Source organism: Euphorbia lathyris, chromosome 3 (assembly GCF_963576675.1).
Source record: "Euphorbia lathyris chromosome 3, ddEupLath1.1, whole genome shotgun sequence".
Taxonomy (NCBI): Eukaryota; Viridiplantae; Streptophyta; class Magnoliopsida; order Malpighiales; family Euphorbiaceae; genus Euphorbia; species Euphorbia lathyris.
Window position 1 is genome coordinate 59,508,743 of NC_088912.1, and position 18,113 is coordinate 59,526,855.

The following is an 18,113-nucleotide window of genomic DNA, read 5'->3' on the forward strand; positions in this document are numbered from 1 at the left end:
TTCCGTTATATACATGTTGGAATTAATCGTGATGAATAATTTCAAAGGATATATACGGCTAGTGGCAATAAAGAACCTAATGGGTCGCATATGGGACTTGGAATCGGAGGATGAAAACGTAATTAGCGGGACATACACACATGGGCCGAAATTTATATATTAGTTAGGGATATTAATTTAGTTTAATAATTGTAATTAGATTATGATTATAAATTAAACTAAAGAATTATCCAATAATATTAATTGGATGTTTTATGCAATTAAAACTCTAATTAATTATCCCTAACATTAATTAATTATTAATTTGATTAATAATAATTATCTAAATATAATTAGTTATTGTTTAGATAATATTAAAGTGTTTATTTAATTATCTAATTAGGAATCCTATTCAGAATAAGATTCCAATTAATTAAATTCCTAACACAACTGGGATTAGGGTTTTGAAAAGTCTATAAATAGACTCCCTAACCCCAGATTTCGGCTAACCCTATTCAGAAGAGGAAGGAATCGTTCCGTCGTCGTCTCGGCTAATCTACATTATTTCTTACTCCCTCTTTGATCTCGTATCGATTTCTGTTAGAGGCAATCATTGCGATTGCTATTTATTAAGGTTGATTACTAATCGTCTATCTTTTATGTGTTGTTTCTTTTGTTGTTTGTGATACACGGATTAAGAGTTGTGGGCACTTCGTTTGCAACTGTAGATAGTTCTTCAGAAAAGGTATTTCACTTTATCCCTCTTTATATAAAATAACAATTAACAGATCTTGGAGAAAGGAAATAGATAAAATAGATAAACTTTTATTATTCCACTGCGCCTAGGCTTGTCTATTTTCCTTCATTGGTATCAGAGCCTATGTTAATCTGTTATTTCATATATGTAAATAAAAGGGTTTTTCAATCGGATTGAATAGATTTATTATTAGGTTAATTAATAAATTTGATTTCTTTAATTAATCTAAAGATAAATGGTTAAGATGAGATTAAGATATACGTGTTTTGTGGATTAAGGATTTAACCGTTTGAATCGTTAAAAGAGTTAATTAGATTAATCTTTGAAAAATTTGATTTTGTTAAGGATTTAAACGAAACGGTTAGAATCAATTAATTTTCGATATATATTTGGAATAGGTTATATATATAAATATAAATTAGTTTATTATATTATATATATATATAAGTTATATTAAGTTTTTAAATTTTATTTAAAAAAAAATGTTGAACAAGTTTGATAGATATTGAACTTAAAAATAAAATATAAGTTTTATTTAAAATAAAATAAAACTAAAAGATGCAAGTTGTGTTCCATTTGACATCTATCTAGTTGGACGGAATTCCAACTCTTGCGCTGGGCGGTAATGCTGCTTTTTGGCAGCAATACCGCCTAGTGTCGCGGATGCGATCCGCGATGGGGATGAACCCGGTTTTCGTCCCCATCACGTTTATTTTGATTTTTGAATTTTTAAAAATATTTAGTTTTTCAGAAAACTAAAATTATATATATGTAGAATTAATTAATCCACATGTTTTTAATCGTTGTCTATTTTAAATTGTATAGATTTAGTTGTCTAATTAAGATGTTTTAATACGGTTAATTAGATAAACTATTTCATTGATACAAAATTAAAATTTAGGAACGACGAATCAGCCCATATGAATTTATTAATTGTCGTAATTAATAAAAGGATATGGTAATGATATGTGTTTTAACTTGATTTTGTGAACCGTTTTGTGCTTAATAAATATACTTGATATATTAGTTAATCACGTTAAACGGTTTTGATAAAATGATTAAACACAATGATGTATAATCTCTCGTCTTAAAAGTTTTGTGTTCTGGAATTGATTTTACAAAGTTTAATTATTTGTATGTGATACGGTTGAATTAAACACGTTAAATAATCATTGTAAAATAATTGAACACAAATAATTAATATCTTTTATAATTGTATTTTGAGTATCTAATTAAGTTTATATTTGATACATTTTAATAAAATATAAATGATACAGAATTAATTAAAAGGTTAATTTGATAGTGAAATTAATTTAAAAGTTTAATTTGATTAACTTAAATATTACATGAAGGGTTTATGTAATCAACCAATTAAATTTATTTAATTGAGTCTTTGCATGTTTGGAGTTATGGACATATTTGAACCTTCTATAATAGTTATTTAGTCTTTTGGTATTTTCGAAAATAGGACCTGCGTGTCCTGCCTTATCTACTCTCTATTGTAATTTCTCTTCTCATCTAAGTCCCTTCAAATTAGTTGAAGTATTCTTTAGTAGTATAGAAATTGATGTTGATGTAATAGTTAGTATTTCCCTAGGTTTGACCTTTTATTCCGTTTCTGGCTCAACGGAATAATTTAGATAATATGTCCATAACTACCAATGTAAATTGTATGTGTCTGATGTATGCTAAAGCAAAACAAGACTAGGTTAGATTATGAGACTTAATAATAAAAATCTCTCACTAATTAAAAGTTAAGTAAATAAGCAAGTTATTAAAATCGATTGCCCCTCCCTAATATTATAATTCAGCCAGCAGTACTGGGGGCCTTTGGGTTGTTGAGTAAACTCAAGCTCGGGGTCTTATGGTAACACCTGAATTATCGAAAATCGTTTTCACGAATATGGGGTAATACTTAAATTAGATTATGATAATTGGATGGGTAAACTCATGTTATGATAAACTAATGGGCAATATGGTTGGGATTAATATGAATAACATATTAGTTACTAATGTGCTTAGTAACCCAATAACCTAGGAATCGCATTATTGATGTGATTGATTGTATGAATCTACCTAACAAATGAGACTAGCTTGTTGAGTAAACTCAAGGTGAAATTTCAGGAGTTAGGATCTTAGCTCACTAAAGGATTTGTGAAATTCTTCGAATTAATATGGAGGGTTATTAATTTGGTAAAATAGTGGGAGCAATTTAAAATAAAATTAAAAGTCCAATGTTTTAAATTGAAATATATTAAAGCAAATGAATAACATCCGTCACTCTATCTCACTCTCAAGTTAAAGTAAATACTCTAAATCATCATATCTAAAATGGATCTACATAATATTTTAACCGATAACAAATTGAATAGTTCAAAATTCACCAACTACTTTGGCAAACTCAAAATTGTTTTGAAGTTCGAAAAGATTGGATATGCTGATGTCCAATGCCTTAGTAGATGATGCTCCTGTCAAAAGATTGTTGTTTACCGGAAGCACCAATCAGATGACAAACATACAGGATGTATCACACTTGCAGCTATGGCACTTTGTGTCAAGACGATTGACTACATCACCGAATCTTTGTAGTATTAGCTTTGTAATGGATAATGAATTAAGTGTCGACTTAGTTCTCGATCCTTCTTGGAGATTTATTCATAAGTTCATCATGAACTGTAAAATGAATAACTTAGAGACCTCTATAAAAGAGCTCTTGAATATGCTCAAGTCAGTTGAGCCCAAATCTTAAGAAAGTGATGTCAGCACTTATTATTGAGAGATCTCATGAGAGAAAAGGAAGTTTCCCAATTCTAGAGATTCTAAGAGGAACAAATGCTTTAAACCCAAGTCAATAAAAGCAAGAATCCGAAAGGAAATGCCACCAATATGGTAAAGAAAGGAATTGGAACTGGAACTGTAAGAAGTACTTAGCCTTTCTCTAGAAGAAAGGTCAGGATGGTGCTTTTACATTTGGAATAAAAGGTAGATAATTCAACCTACTTGTGGGAATGTCACTTAGCCTATATAAACGAAAAACACATGTTCAAGCTTCATCAAGATGGGCTTGTAGACTCAGTTGATTTTGAATCAATGGACACATGTAAATCTTGTTTAAAGGAATGATGACAAAGACACCCTTTAGCAATAAAGGAGAATGTGTGTCAGACGCTCTAGGACTAGTACATTCAGATGTAGTTAGTCACATGTCAACACAAGCAAGAGAAAGGTTCAGTCACTTCATTAGCTTCATAATATGATCATACCAGATGTTGATTCATCTGCTTGATGAAGCATAAATCAGAAGCTTTTGAGAAAGTTCAAATACTTCAAGAATGAAGTAAGAAAAACAAACAAGAAAGAATATTATAGTGCTTCGATCAGATCGTCGCAGAGAACATCTTTCAAATGATTTCCTGAATTATCTAAATGAATATGGATTCACTCATAATGGACTCCTCCGTATACACCACGATGTATCTGAAAGGAGAAATTTTACTCTATTAGATATAGTACGATCCATGATGAGCACAATTTCTCTTCCAAAGATGTTCTAAGGCTACGCCCTGAGAACTGCCTTATTTACTTTGAACCGAGTATCCACAAAACCGTCAGTTCTATTCTTTTGAATCATTCTTAGGAAAAGAAACCCAGTTTCTCTTTCATGAGAATTTAAGGGTGTTCAACATATGTCAAATGCATAAACATCAGATTAAGTTAGACCCTAAATCTGATAAATACTTCTTCATTGGATATCCGAAAGAAAAGTAGGAGATTACTTCTATCATCCAGATGATCAAAAGTAACAATATCCAAAGACGCTATACTTCTAGAGAAAGAGTTTCTTCTAGAAACACAAGTAGAAAGCATGGTTGAACTTGAAGAAGTTCAAAGAAGAAGGATTGGCTGAAATAGCGGAAGTGATGGTGGAAACTGAATCTGTCTCACAAGATGAGACACGGGTGACATTACTAACTCATAGGTCTGGTCAAGTTCATCAAAATCCCTAAGAGATTTGGATTTCTAGTGGGAGCCGATGAAATCCCCAAGAGATTTGGATTTCTAGTGGGATACAACGAAGAGGTTCACGTATTAGACGATGAACCTATAGCTTATGAGGAGACTCTTGCAAACCTATACATGTAAACTAGTGGGAGCTCGTATGATCTTTTACATGTAAACTAGTGGGAGCTTGGTCGTTTACTTAGTATGACATTTCGATGATATTCTACTAATGGGAACGACATAGCTACACTGCAATTGGTGAAAATTTTGGTTATCAGATAAAATTCTCCGTAATAGACTTAGGAGAAGAAGCTTACATCTTAAAGATTAAGATCTAAGATTAAAAGACTGCTTGACCCCTCCCAGTCTAAATGCATTGACAAAGTTCTCAAAGCGTTTTCGCACTAGACCTAACATCATTGTTACTTTAGCATAACAAAGTCGATTATAGGCCAATCCAAGTGATGGTCACTGGATTGTTGCCAAGGACAATCTTAAGTACTTAAGATAAACTATGGATATGTTCCAAATATATGGAGATGAAATTTGAAAGTTGGAGACTTTCAGATACAAGTCATCAAATAGATAAAGATGTTTTTCGCAGAATACAAGTCTGTTCTCGAAGAGGTACGGTTAGATGGAATAGTTCCGAGCAGGAAACCGTAGCCGAGCCAAAGATTAAATCAGAGTATATATATATATATATAGCAGCTTCAGAAGCAGCTAAAAGGAAGTTTGGAATGCGAGTTCATTAATGAACTAGGTGTGGTACCTGACATTGTTAATGAGATTAACAATAGGGCTATTGCTCTTGCTAAGGGCCCGCAGTCTCATAATATGTCCAAACACTACCTCAGTAGTAACTATCTCTTCCGAGAGATAACAACCAGAGTAGGTGTGAGAATTAAAAGAGTGCCCACCAAGGCACAATCTTATAGATCCATTTAAAGAATGCCTTACCCTAAAAGGTTCATGATAGTCATACGAACGCTTATGGGAATGTTTTTAAGAAACAATTGGCTTTAGTCCAAGTGGGAGAATGTTGGGGTTTATGTCCTATAGACAATTGTTTTAGGATATAAATATTAATGAATAAATTGTTTATTTAGTCATTTGTTTAATCAGATATATAGCATTAATATGTAACCATATATAAGGCACAAATCTTTCATAAAGAAAGTAACCCTAAGTTTATTTAAGTAGTTGTAAAGTGTTCATACAAGCATGAAGTGAGACTGTACTTTACAATAGACCAATAGACTTAAAGTAAACCCAAGTCAAGTAATATGTTATAGGGGTTGGCATATTACTGTTGAGACTTGCATGTAACAATGTTTTCTATTGAGACAGAAAGCTGATCTCACAAGCTTTAGATATTTAGATATATAGACAGTTACATGGATCCGGTGAAGGAGTTCATTAGGATTGGGACCCGACTTGAGATAACAGAATGGATTGATTTATCTAATGTGTCAACTATTCATCTCATTGGTATTAGTAGGTATAACTAATCCTCAGACTCAAACATTCGTTAATTAGTAATTCTGGATTATGGAGTATGATACTTTGATTCTGTGCGAGCACGATCCAATAGGTGAGAGCCTAGGGTGTGTGAGAGCATGGTTGGGTATCACACAAAGTAATTGCAGAATAGTTAATGTCAGATTGAGCATTCGTCACTCCCGATAAGTGGGAGATATATCCAAATGGCCGCTTGTGGTGAATTGACTGAAATCCTTGCAAGGTGATACAGTTAAGAGTAGAAATGAACATTTCACTTAACTTATCTTTTCAGAGTGAATTCAACCTGTACAAGTAAAATCGGACTCTTCGTTATATGTAACCTTGACACGTTCCATGGTTATAAGGAATTGACCGACACGATATAGTTGATGAAGGATCGTATTATACTGTACCTAATACAGAAAGGTTAACGTCAGTTATCAACCTGACTTTTTAATTGCTCGCGACGGTATTCTGTTATATACATGTTGGAATTAATCGTGATGAATAATTTCAAAGGATATATACGGCTAGTGGCAATAAAGAACCTAATGGGTCGTATATGGGACTTGGAATCGGAGGACGAAAACGTAATTAGCGGGACATACACACATGGGCCGAAATTTATATATTAGTTAGGGATATTAATTTAGTTTAATAATTGTAATTAGATTATGATTATAAATTAAACTAAAGAATTATCCGATAATATTAATTGGATGTTTTATGCAATTAAAACTCTAATTAATTATCCTTAACATTAATTAATTATTAATCTGATTAATAATAATTATCTAAATATAATTAGTTATTGTTTAGATAATATTAAAGTGTTTATTTAATTATCTAATTAGGAATCCTATTCAGAATAAGATTCCAATTAATTAAATTCCTAACACAACTGGGATTAGGGTTTTGAGAAGTCTATAAATAGACTCCCTAACCCCAGATTTCGGCTAACCCTATTCAGAAGAGGAAGGAATCGTTCCGTCGTCGTCTCGGCTAATCTACATTATTTCTTACTCCCTCTTTGATCTCGTATCGATTTCTGTTAGAGGCAATCATTGCAATTGCTATTTATTAAGGTTGATTATTAATCGTCTATCTTTTCTGTGTTGTTTCTTTTGTTGTTCGTGATACACAAATTAAGAGTTGTGGGCACTTCGTTTGCAACTGTAGATAGTTCTTCAGAAAAGGTATTTCACTTTATCCCTCTTTATATGAAATAACAATTAACAGATCTTGGAGAAAGGAAATAAATAAAATAGATAAAATTTTATTATTCCGCTGCGCCTAGGCTTGTCTATTTTCCTTCAAGAAGCCAGTGCCAACAGCCAATGATCTTCTATCCTTCACCGTTGTCTTTGTCTGTTGCGCTGTTGTCTAGAGTTGGTCGGAGGCAAACTTCTTGGTCTAGCCAAATCAGTCAAATATTTCAGGTTGACCAGGAGACAAGCCGTCTGTGGTTCTGAAACTTTCCTTATCTGGTATGGGCAATGTCAGTTGTGCAGAAGTCAACTCTGTCTTTGTCCAGCATTGTTGATCTTGTCCACCATGGCTTGATTTTTGTCTTCCGGAATGCTCTTATCTTTGAGATAGGTGGAAGACTTCTGGATCCTTCCATAAGCTGGGCTTAATGCTTTGATTCACAAGCCTTCTTGAGAATGGGCTTGGATTTAAGCCTTAAAGCCGAATTTAATTTCTTTGAACTAAGACTTATAATATCAAATACTTCAACAAACACACTAGTATAAACAAATAAACATTTTATGTTAATGTGTTATTAATTATGGAGATATTAATTTAATATTTTTGTCATATCAAAATTAGTGTGGAAATTGTGTTTCAATAAAAAAAGTATTACAAAGTCAAACAGGAGCTGGGAATTCCCCTAGAAGAGGAGCTTTGGGCACATCCTCATTGTCTTCTGGGAGGGAACACATTAACCCAAAAATCAAAATCCGCTTCGGGATGTTTTTCCCGAAGGAGGCGGAGGAATCAGACCCTAAATTTCATAGAATGGTTAAGTCCTAAATCTCTTGCTTGCTCAAGGGTCCTCTGCATCTCTTCATTGAGTTCAGATATGGTGTGAGCAAAGAGAGCAACATTTAAGATTTGATTTTCTCTAAGTACTTCAATTTTGGCATGAAGAGCCGAATTGGATTCTCGAGCAACCTTTATACCTTTCTTTAAAAGATCAGTTCGACCTTTTTCAGCATTCGCTTCTTCATGAGCTTTAGTCAGCAAGAGTTGAAGACTTCCACACTTCTCATGGAGAAGTTCCAAGTCAAGGGAAAACTTGGCAAGTTTATCTTGATCAGCAATTTTTGCTTCTCGAGTTGGTTATGGCTATCTTGAAGAATCTGGAGAGTATGAAGTTGTCTTCGGATAGTCTCGTCTCTCTCTCCAATAAGTTGGTAAAGATCATTTACATCCTTAGCCTTTTACAGGGCAATCTTTTCTCTCTTCTCAATAGCAACCTTTTCGGCTCTTTCTCTTTCAACTTCTTTTTTGGCTTCGGTTAGCTCTTTTTTCAAAGAAGCTATACTAGCAGCCTGTTGTTTGTTTACCACAAATTGTTTTTGCAGCTCTTGGTGTTGCTCGTTATATTTTTCATCAGTTGATCGATACTGCTCTACCAGAAGGGTTGTGGCAGCTTGATCCTATTTATAAAAAAGGAAGATAAGAATAGGTTTACTAAACAAAGAAAGTTTACAGCAATACTGAAGGAAAAAACTAAAGATGCTTACCTCAGCTTTTCGCTTAAGAACTTCATGGAAGGCAGAAAGAACACTAAGCCGTTCAAAATATTCTGCATCTTTTGGCATTACGGAGAGACGGGAAATATCTTCTACAATGCCAGGAATTTCAAGAGAGACATCTTCTTCAAACAACTTATGCCAGAGCTACAAAATTCGAGGAATTAATGAAAACATTCACTTTTCATTAAACAAGCCAGAAAAGCACGAAGCATCAAAGGATGATTTTCTTACATCACGACAATCATATTGATGAAAGCGGTACAAGTCATCCAAACTAACAGTCTCTGTTACTTGATTTACTGTTCGATAATTCACTCCTTTCCAGTTCCCCTCACCAGTCTTCTTCCTCTTAGCCTTCGGCTCTTCGGATGAAATGGTAATTCCTCTTTTTGAATGCTTTGTAGAAAAATCATAGTCAGAAGGAAGGGAAACTACCATTTTGTTCAAAGTTGAGCTTCGATCCATCTCCCTCTCTGTAAAATGCTCAAGATAAAGCAATCTTTTAGTATCAGATATATCAAAATCTGTATCTGAAACTGGAAGATTATCTTTTTCAGCAGTTGTTTCGGGGGCCTTGGAGGAAGAAGATGTATCTTTCTTTGAGGGTACCAAGGTAGGCTTTGTTTGTGTAGGATTCTCTTTAGAGGTCAGAAAATTTGAAGACAGACTCACTTCGATATGAGGTATTGAAGAATTCACCTCGATTTCCCGAATAATTGGTGTCTCACCAAAAGGCCCAAGTGAAGGAGGAGTGTTCACCTGAATTCTATTTCCAGATGGAGGAGTTGTGAAATCTTCCAAGGGAATAACACATTCAGGGGTAATGGGCTTTGAGGCTGATAAAGTGGATTGGTTTGTTTTTTGCTTGGAGACTTCATCAAGAACTGGTTCGGCAACCAGGTTCGGTTTTCATTTTGTAACGACCGAAGGGATGACATTCGGTTTCTGTTTCGTAGGAATCGAAGAGGATTGCTTCGTTTTTTTAGTTGGTGAGGGCTTCGTCTTTGATTGAGAAATTCTCGTGTCTTCAATCACCAAAGGGCGATGTTCAGAATTCAGTTCCTTACTTTTTTATGTAGTCTCTTATTGTTTCTCCATCTTCTTCAAACGATCTAGCATGGCAGCACGAACAGACATGGTCAGAATTGCCTGTAAAAAAGAAATTCAAAGACAAAATCATAAATAGAAATTGAGAAGTCACCTTCGGCATCAATAAACATGGGGGGGTTTTGGGTAGATAATCCCATGGCTAGGGGAGTAAAAGCAAGTCCTTCCATGGCTTTGAAGCACCCTAAGCATGTCTTTGTAGTCCCAATCATGTTTGTAAGCTTCAAGTCGAGAACAAGATGCCTTTTCAATAATGGTCAAAGCACGCTCTATTTTCCAGGTATCAGAAGATTTAGGATCTGCATTCCATTTGGTGGGAAAGGGATACCCATGTAATTCATAGGGGTTATTATTGAGATCTACAACATTTGGTTCCATCTAGAACCACTTCGGCTTGAAATCTTTATGGCTCTGAACCTTATCCTTAATAAAGCCTCTACGTTTGGTGCTATACCTCTAATATATCATGTCCTCGTCTTCTTTCTTCACCGGGTTCCTTTAAAACCAAAAGAGCATGCCAGTAAGGTCAAGACCCAGATCTGTGCATATCTCATTAAAACTCAACAACTCTAGCTAAGCATTTGGGGTGATTCGACAAGGGCTAATATTGAACTCTTGCAAACCCAAAACAACACCTTTAGGAAGAGGAAAGGTCATTTCCCACTCTAGAAACTGAGAAAAGGTTCCTAATTTCAGTTCAGATGGAGGAAGATGAGCTCTTTCATTTGGTCCGGGGAGAGATTTGGTCATTTAATTAAGCTAACTATATTGTTCCTAAGATCTATCAAATCTTTTTGGGTAAGAGAGGAAGGTTGATTAGGAACCCTAGGATTTATCTTCTTGGGTTTCTTAACTTCTTCATCTTCTGAAGGAGGATTTGGATGGGGGTAGAAACTTTCAGTATGCGAATCTTCTTGGTTCCGCCTTTAGTCGCCATGAAAATCAAATTCAAACGAGAAGAGAAGAACTTACGAGTTAATCGAAGATGGCAGAAATTGAATATGAAAGCTTTTTTCTCAGTCTAAGGTCAGAGAAGGATGAAACAGTGATCTTGTGAAATGTTTTGAATCACTAAGGAAAAATAATGATTCAAAATGGCGGGGGTAGCTAGAAGGACTATTTTAAAATAGGCTGATGTCATCAATAGGTGGCTGTAATGATGGTGGATCATTAACCAAGGAAGTCCTAAAGATCGGTTCGAAATCAGGCTTAAGGGGGGCTTCCAATATGGTGTACAATGAAGTTTGGACCTTAAATGGTTCTCAAAGGCCCACTAACCATACTTTTAGGCCAACCCATCTAAGGTCCCCAAAGGTATCAAGTGGAAATGATGAGAGTAATGGCTTCGGATGTCAATCACACGCTAAAGCCATTTGGAACAGGAATTTAGATTCCGGACCAATATGGTTGTGACACGTGTATCCAAGCCTAGCTTCAAATGTCTATAAATAGGAGCTAAGTTCAAAGAGGAAGGTTCACAATTCTATATACTCAAACTCCATTACTTTCCCCCTAAGCTTTGTATTCACATACTAACTTAGGCATCAGAGAGGGTTCGCCGGTCACCGGCCCCCTATCTAACTATTTTCTGTCTTATATGTCATTAGAGGCAGTGCTCGAGTACTCTAAGGATATTCTGATATCAGAATGTAACCTAATGTAATGTTATATATAAAAGTATATATAAAAAGGGCGGCCCGGTGCACTACATGTCCCCGCTAAGCGAGGGTCCGGGGAGGGGTCCCACACAAGGGTGTACTATGTAAGAAAAATATTTATATTAAACATAGAGTGTTGAAAATCAAATAAAAAGTTGAGGGTAAGATAGGAAAATAAAAAGTTCCTACCATAGCTCCCTTCAAAATTGGGGTGTAAGTAACCCATCACATATCTTACCTTACCTACCCTTTGTTGGTCCCTTGTGTTGTGAGAATAAGTTCCCACGGGGGGAGGGTTACAGGAACTATTTAAAATTTTAAGTTTATTTTAACTTATGAAAAATACTTTCACACAAAGTTCAATAGGACAAAGATATTGTGTGCGGTCAGAAGCAACTTTAGTTAATCAGCAACCAACGTTGTTTCTGATATTGAGTCAGAAGATAGCACTTGAGAGTCTATTTCTAAACATAGCACTTAATCTAGCAACTCAGCAGGCTTAGTTGGATAATCACACAACAAAGATAAAAGCAAACAAATATAGGAGATAAGGGATAAAAGATACTACTCAACAGTTTTATCCTGGTTCGGCCTCCTGCCTACATCCAGTCCCTGGAATTCGTCTTCCGAGCTTTAATCCACTAACAAACCCTTACAATAGTCAATGAGCAGTTACAGAGTACCGTCTTTTATATGCCTATACTCAGAACTATCTAACTCTGATTACTGAATATCGAGCAACTTAGAGTCTCCTAACTGACTATAGAGTTTGATAATGTTTTGTCCTAAACTAAGAACACTTTGATTGAACTATTACAGAAAATGAGAGTTTTTCTTTGCTTTTCGGTGGAACTTCAAGAATGAGTTTGCTCAGAGCTTTCGCATATGTGTGAAGATCAAGTTCCAATGAACCAAATGACAGGCCTTTTATAGTGACACTTCAAGGCATCATTCATTTCAAATGTTGAAATAACCGTTAGAGGGAAATGACTCTTCTGTCCCTTTCATCCTCAGCAGCCAGGGCCACGGCCAATCACAATGATGTCTTCTTTGTCGTTCTGATTCTTGATCAGCAGCGCTTCAGTGCTTTACACAGAAGCTTCAGATTGTCTCTCCATTTTTGGCAAAGACTTCAGGCCAACGTAGTGACAACTTGTCTGTTGCTTCTGAATCTTTCCCAAAATGGTTAGGCTTTGTCTACAAGTTAATAATTCAACTTGTGTTTTGTCTGCCTCCTTCTTTGGTCTTCGAAGTCAGCAGCTTCGTGGTGAAGGCAATGGTTTTCTCTTCTGGATCCTTCTTCTTGCTGGGCTGGATCAATTTATAAGACATGGATCCATTTTGACTTCTTTCTTCATTCACTTGGGCTTTTGACTTTAGTTCTTGGGCTTTGGCTTTAATTCAACTTTGTTTATACTTATATATTTTAAATCATCCAAAAATACTCAACAAACACATTAGTATAACATAAATCAAAGCTTTAAATTTAATGTGTTATCAATTATGCTTAGGGATATTAATTCCAATTTATATATGTTTGTCAAATCAAAATTAAGGTTGAAGTGGTGTTTCAACACCCTTTACTTACACCTCAAACCAAACAAGTGCATCCTATATACTTATCTTACCTTACTTAAAAACCCTCAAAACAAACTAAGTGTAAGTGATGACCTTTCACTATGGTGTATATGACCGGTCAACTATGATGAACACGCTATATCATCAATTTAACCTTCTAAAATGAAAAGATGATCCCATTTTACATGATAATATCCTATTTTTATAGGGATACATTTTAGATTCTCACTTATCATATGAGTCTAAAATATAATCCTCACTCAAAGGGAGCTGGACTTTAGACATGTGAGGTGGATTGAGTTGCTAAAACATTATGATTGCATGATAGCTAGTACCACCCAGGAAAATGGTTACCTTACATCTAAAACTAGATTTAAGGGTGTTGATGTAGGTGTCTTAAAGATAATCCATTTTATGATATCTTAGTTAATGAAGTATTCATTTGTTATATTCATTCATATTATTATAATTGGATTGTTTAAAGGCATTTGTCTTTTATCTAATTAACCAATAGATGAAAGGTTCATAGATTATAATCATCATATAAAATGTCCATAAAAGATGAAGTGAGATGAAACTTTATATATAATACTTGTTGGGAAAGATGACTAAAAACAAATAGCTAATAATTAATATGACACTCCTAGAATATGACTTTTCACAGCCTTGTGTAAGTAAAATAGGCAAAGATAGTTCTTTATATTTCATTAAGAAAAAAATTAGGCCTAATGCTGCCCCAGCCCCCTTAACTTGTCCAAATTGATCATTTTACCCCCTCAACTCATCGAATGTCCTATTTACCCCCTTAACTCCATAAAAGTGGTATTTCTCACCCCCTCAACTTGTCCATTTATTCCCCCAACTCATAGAATGTCCTATTTACCCCCCTTAACTCCATAAAAGTGGTATTTTTCACCCCTTACAATCCGTTATCGAAGCCTAAATTTATAAAAAATTTTAAACGTTAAACCTATATTTATGCTATTTTGTAAGTGGAACCTAAATTGATACTTCTTCAAAAATCATAGGCATATTTTGGTACATTATCCCTACATATAATGTATTTAACTTATTTATGTTAATGTTCTTGTTATTCGTATTTTTTATTCATTCTTTCTCTTTTCAACTTTTTTTATTACTATAAAGGGATAAGAAATACCATTTTTATTGGAGTTAAGAGGGTAAATAGAATCATAAGTGGTGGGAAATACAACTTTTATGGAGTTAAGGGGGTAAATAGGATATTCAATGAGTTGAGAAGGGGTAAAATGACAAATTTGGACAAGTTAAGGGGGTAAGAAATACCATTTTTATGGAGTTAAGGGGGTAAATAGGACATTCGATGAGTTGGAAGGGTTAAATGACCAATTTAGACAAGTTAAGGGGTCTGGAGAAGTATTAAGCCAAAAAATTAATAAGAATACAAAAATAATCTCACAAAACACTAGTGGCTAAACTCTCTCTTGGTTTTATCTCTCACGAGGATTTTTCTATCTCACTTTTTCAAACTTATTAGGTTTTGATTTTTATCTGAGATGATCTTACAAAAGAACAAATGCGTAGCTTTTATACTAAAACTTATACTAATTATGACTAAATTTATGCTAATTTTAGTTTTAGTTATACTTAATTTCTTTTCTCTCATACTTTAATTTTCATTCTTTTATATAATAATCAATTGTTAACATTAATTTCTCTTTATCACCAATGAGGGTCTACTATCAAATCTCCCCCACCCAACTTAGGTGGATGGCTCAAGTAATCCAATTGCTCCTCTACAAAATTCGTATTTGTCCTTAGGTAAGGACTTGGTCATCATATCTGAACTATTGTCATAAGTATGGATTTTCTCAAGTTGTAATTGCTTTAACTCCAAGACATCACGTATCCAATGATATCGCACATCAATGTACTTCGAACTCGAGTGCAAGCTCGGATTCTTGCTTAAATGGATCGTGATCTGTCTATCACAATGTAAAGTGTATTTGTGCTGCTTTTGCCCTAATTCTTGTAAGAATCGCTTCATCCAAAGCATTTCTTTGCATGCTTCAGTAGCTGCAATAAACTCTGCTTTTTATAGTTGATAGAGCAACACATTTCTGTAACTTTGATTGCCATGAAACTACTCACCATGGAAATGTAATCAGGTATCCTTAAGTAGATTTTCTAGAATCAAGATCTCCTGCCATGTCTGCATTTGTGTAGCCAGTCAACTCAAGTTTTCCAACTCCAAAGAATAACTCATTTTGGAGGTACCCTAGAGATATCTGAAAATCCATTTCACTGCGTTATAATGCTCTCTGCCTGGTTTAGACAGGAAATTGCTTACAACACCAATTGCGTGCTTGTAAATTGTAAGAAGGCTGCGAAATTTAAAGTGCAAGAACTGAAATGTGATTGCTTGAATAAACTAGAAATTATAAAGAAATGTATTGAAATAAAGAAAAATGCATAAATTTGGAACTGAAAGTAGAATTGCCTAGAATTGCCTAGATCTCCTACCATGTCTGCGTTTGTGTAGCCAGTCAACTCAAGTTTTCCACCTCCAAAGAATAACTCATTTTGGAGGTACCCTAGAGATATCTGAAAATCCATTTCAATGCGTTATAATGCTCTCTGCCTGGTTTAGACAGGAAATTGCTTACAACACCAATTGTGTGCTTGTAAATTGTAAGAAGGCTGTGAAATTTAAAGTGCAAGAACTGAAATTTGATTGCTTGAATAAACTAGAAATTATAAAGAAATGTATTGAAATAAAGAAAAATGCATAAATTTGGAACTGAAAATAGAATTGCCTAGATCTCCTACCATGTCTGCGTTTGTGTAGCCAGCCAACTCAAGTTCTCCACCTCCAAAGAATAACTCATTTTGGAGGTACCCTAGAGATATCTGAAAATCCATTTCACTGCGTTATAATGCTCTCTGCCTGGTTTAGACATGAAATTGCTTACAACACCAATTGCGTGCTTGTAAATTGTAAGAAGACTACGAAATTTAAAGTGCAAGAACTGAAATTTGATTTATTGAATAAACTAGAAATTATAAAGAAATGTATTGAAATAAAGAAAAATGCATAAATTTGGAACTGAAAGTAGAATTGCCTAGAATTGCCTAGATTTCCTACCATGTCTGCGTTTGTGTAGCCAGTCAACTCAAGTTTTCCACCTCCAAAGAATAACTCATTTTGGAGGTACCCTAGAGATATCTGAAAATCCATTTCACTGTGTTATAATGTTCTCTGCCTGGTTTAGACAGGAAATTGCTTACAACACCAATTGTGTGCTTGTAAATTGTAAGAAGGCTGCGAAATTTAAAGTGCAAGAACTGAAATTTGATTGCTTGAATAAACTAGAAATTATAAAGAAATGTATTGAAATAAAGAAAAATGCATAAATTTGGAACTGAAAGTACAATTGCCTAGATCTCCTACCATATCTGCGTTTGTGTAGCCAGCCAACTCAAGTTTTCCACCTCCAAAGAATAACTCATTTTGGAGGTACCCTAGAGATATCTGAAAATCCATTTCACTGCGTTATAATGCTCTCTGCCTGGTTTAGATAGGAAATTGCTTACAACACCAATTGCGTGCTTGTAAATTGTAAGAAGGCTGCGAAATTTAAAGTGCAAGAACTGAAATTTGATTGATTGACTAAACTAGAAATTATAAAGAAATGTATTGAAATAAAGAAAAATGCATAAATTTGGAACTGAAAGTAGAATTGCCTAGAATTGCCTAGATCTCCTACCATGTCTGCGTTTGTGTAGCCAGCCAACTCAAGTTTTCCACCTCCAAAGAATAACTCATTTTGGAGGTACCCTAGAGATATCTGAAAATCCATTTCACTGCGTTATAATGCTCTCTGCCTGGTTTAGACAGGAAATTACTTACAACACCAATTGCGTGCTTGTAAATTGTAAGAAGGCTGTGAAATTTAAAGTGCAAGAACTGAAATTTGATTGCTTGAATAAACTAGAAATTACAAAGAAATGTATTGAAATAAAGAAAAATGCATAAATTTGGAACTGAAAGTAGAATTGCCTAGATTTGCCTAGATTTCCTACCATGTATGCGTTTGTGTAGCCAGTCAATTCAAGTTTTCCATCTCCAAAGAATAACTCATTTTGGAGGTACCTTAGAGATATCTGAAAATTTATTTCACTGCGTTATAATGCTTTCTACCTTGTTTAGATAGGAAATTGCTTACAACACCAATTGCATGCTTGTAAATTGTAAGAAGGCTGTGAAATTTAAAGTGCAAGAACTGAAATTTGATTGCTTGAATAAACTAGAAATTGCAAAGAAATGTATTGAATTAAAGAAAAATGCATAAATTTGGAACTAAAAATAGAATTGTCTAGAGTTTAGACTTAATTTTTTGATTTTTTTTTTAAAAAATGAAGAGAAACTTGGCTTTGATAGCTTTCAATCCTTGGTAACCATCCTCCACGATGTCTACTTTTTCAGTAACTAAATGTGATCTTCAACTGCCACTTCCCACTAACTTTCTAGTAATTTCTTCATGTATTGTTATAAAGACTTGGTAGAAGAAGTAAACATCTTAACTAACTTCGGCTCTTTTAGAGATCATAAGGTCACCCATTTGAAAATCACATAATTAACAATACAACTTAATTTAATTAAATAATTATTAATGTACCGATGATATTTTTTTTATAGATTAAAGTTTAGGTAAGGGTAGGTCTATCCACTTCCAAGGTCCGGTCAAACCACAAACCTCGTTTACAGATCACCTAATTAGTATGATA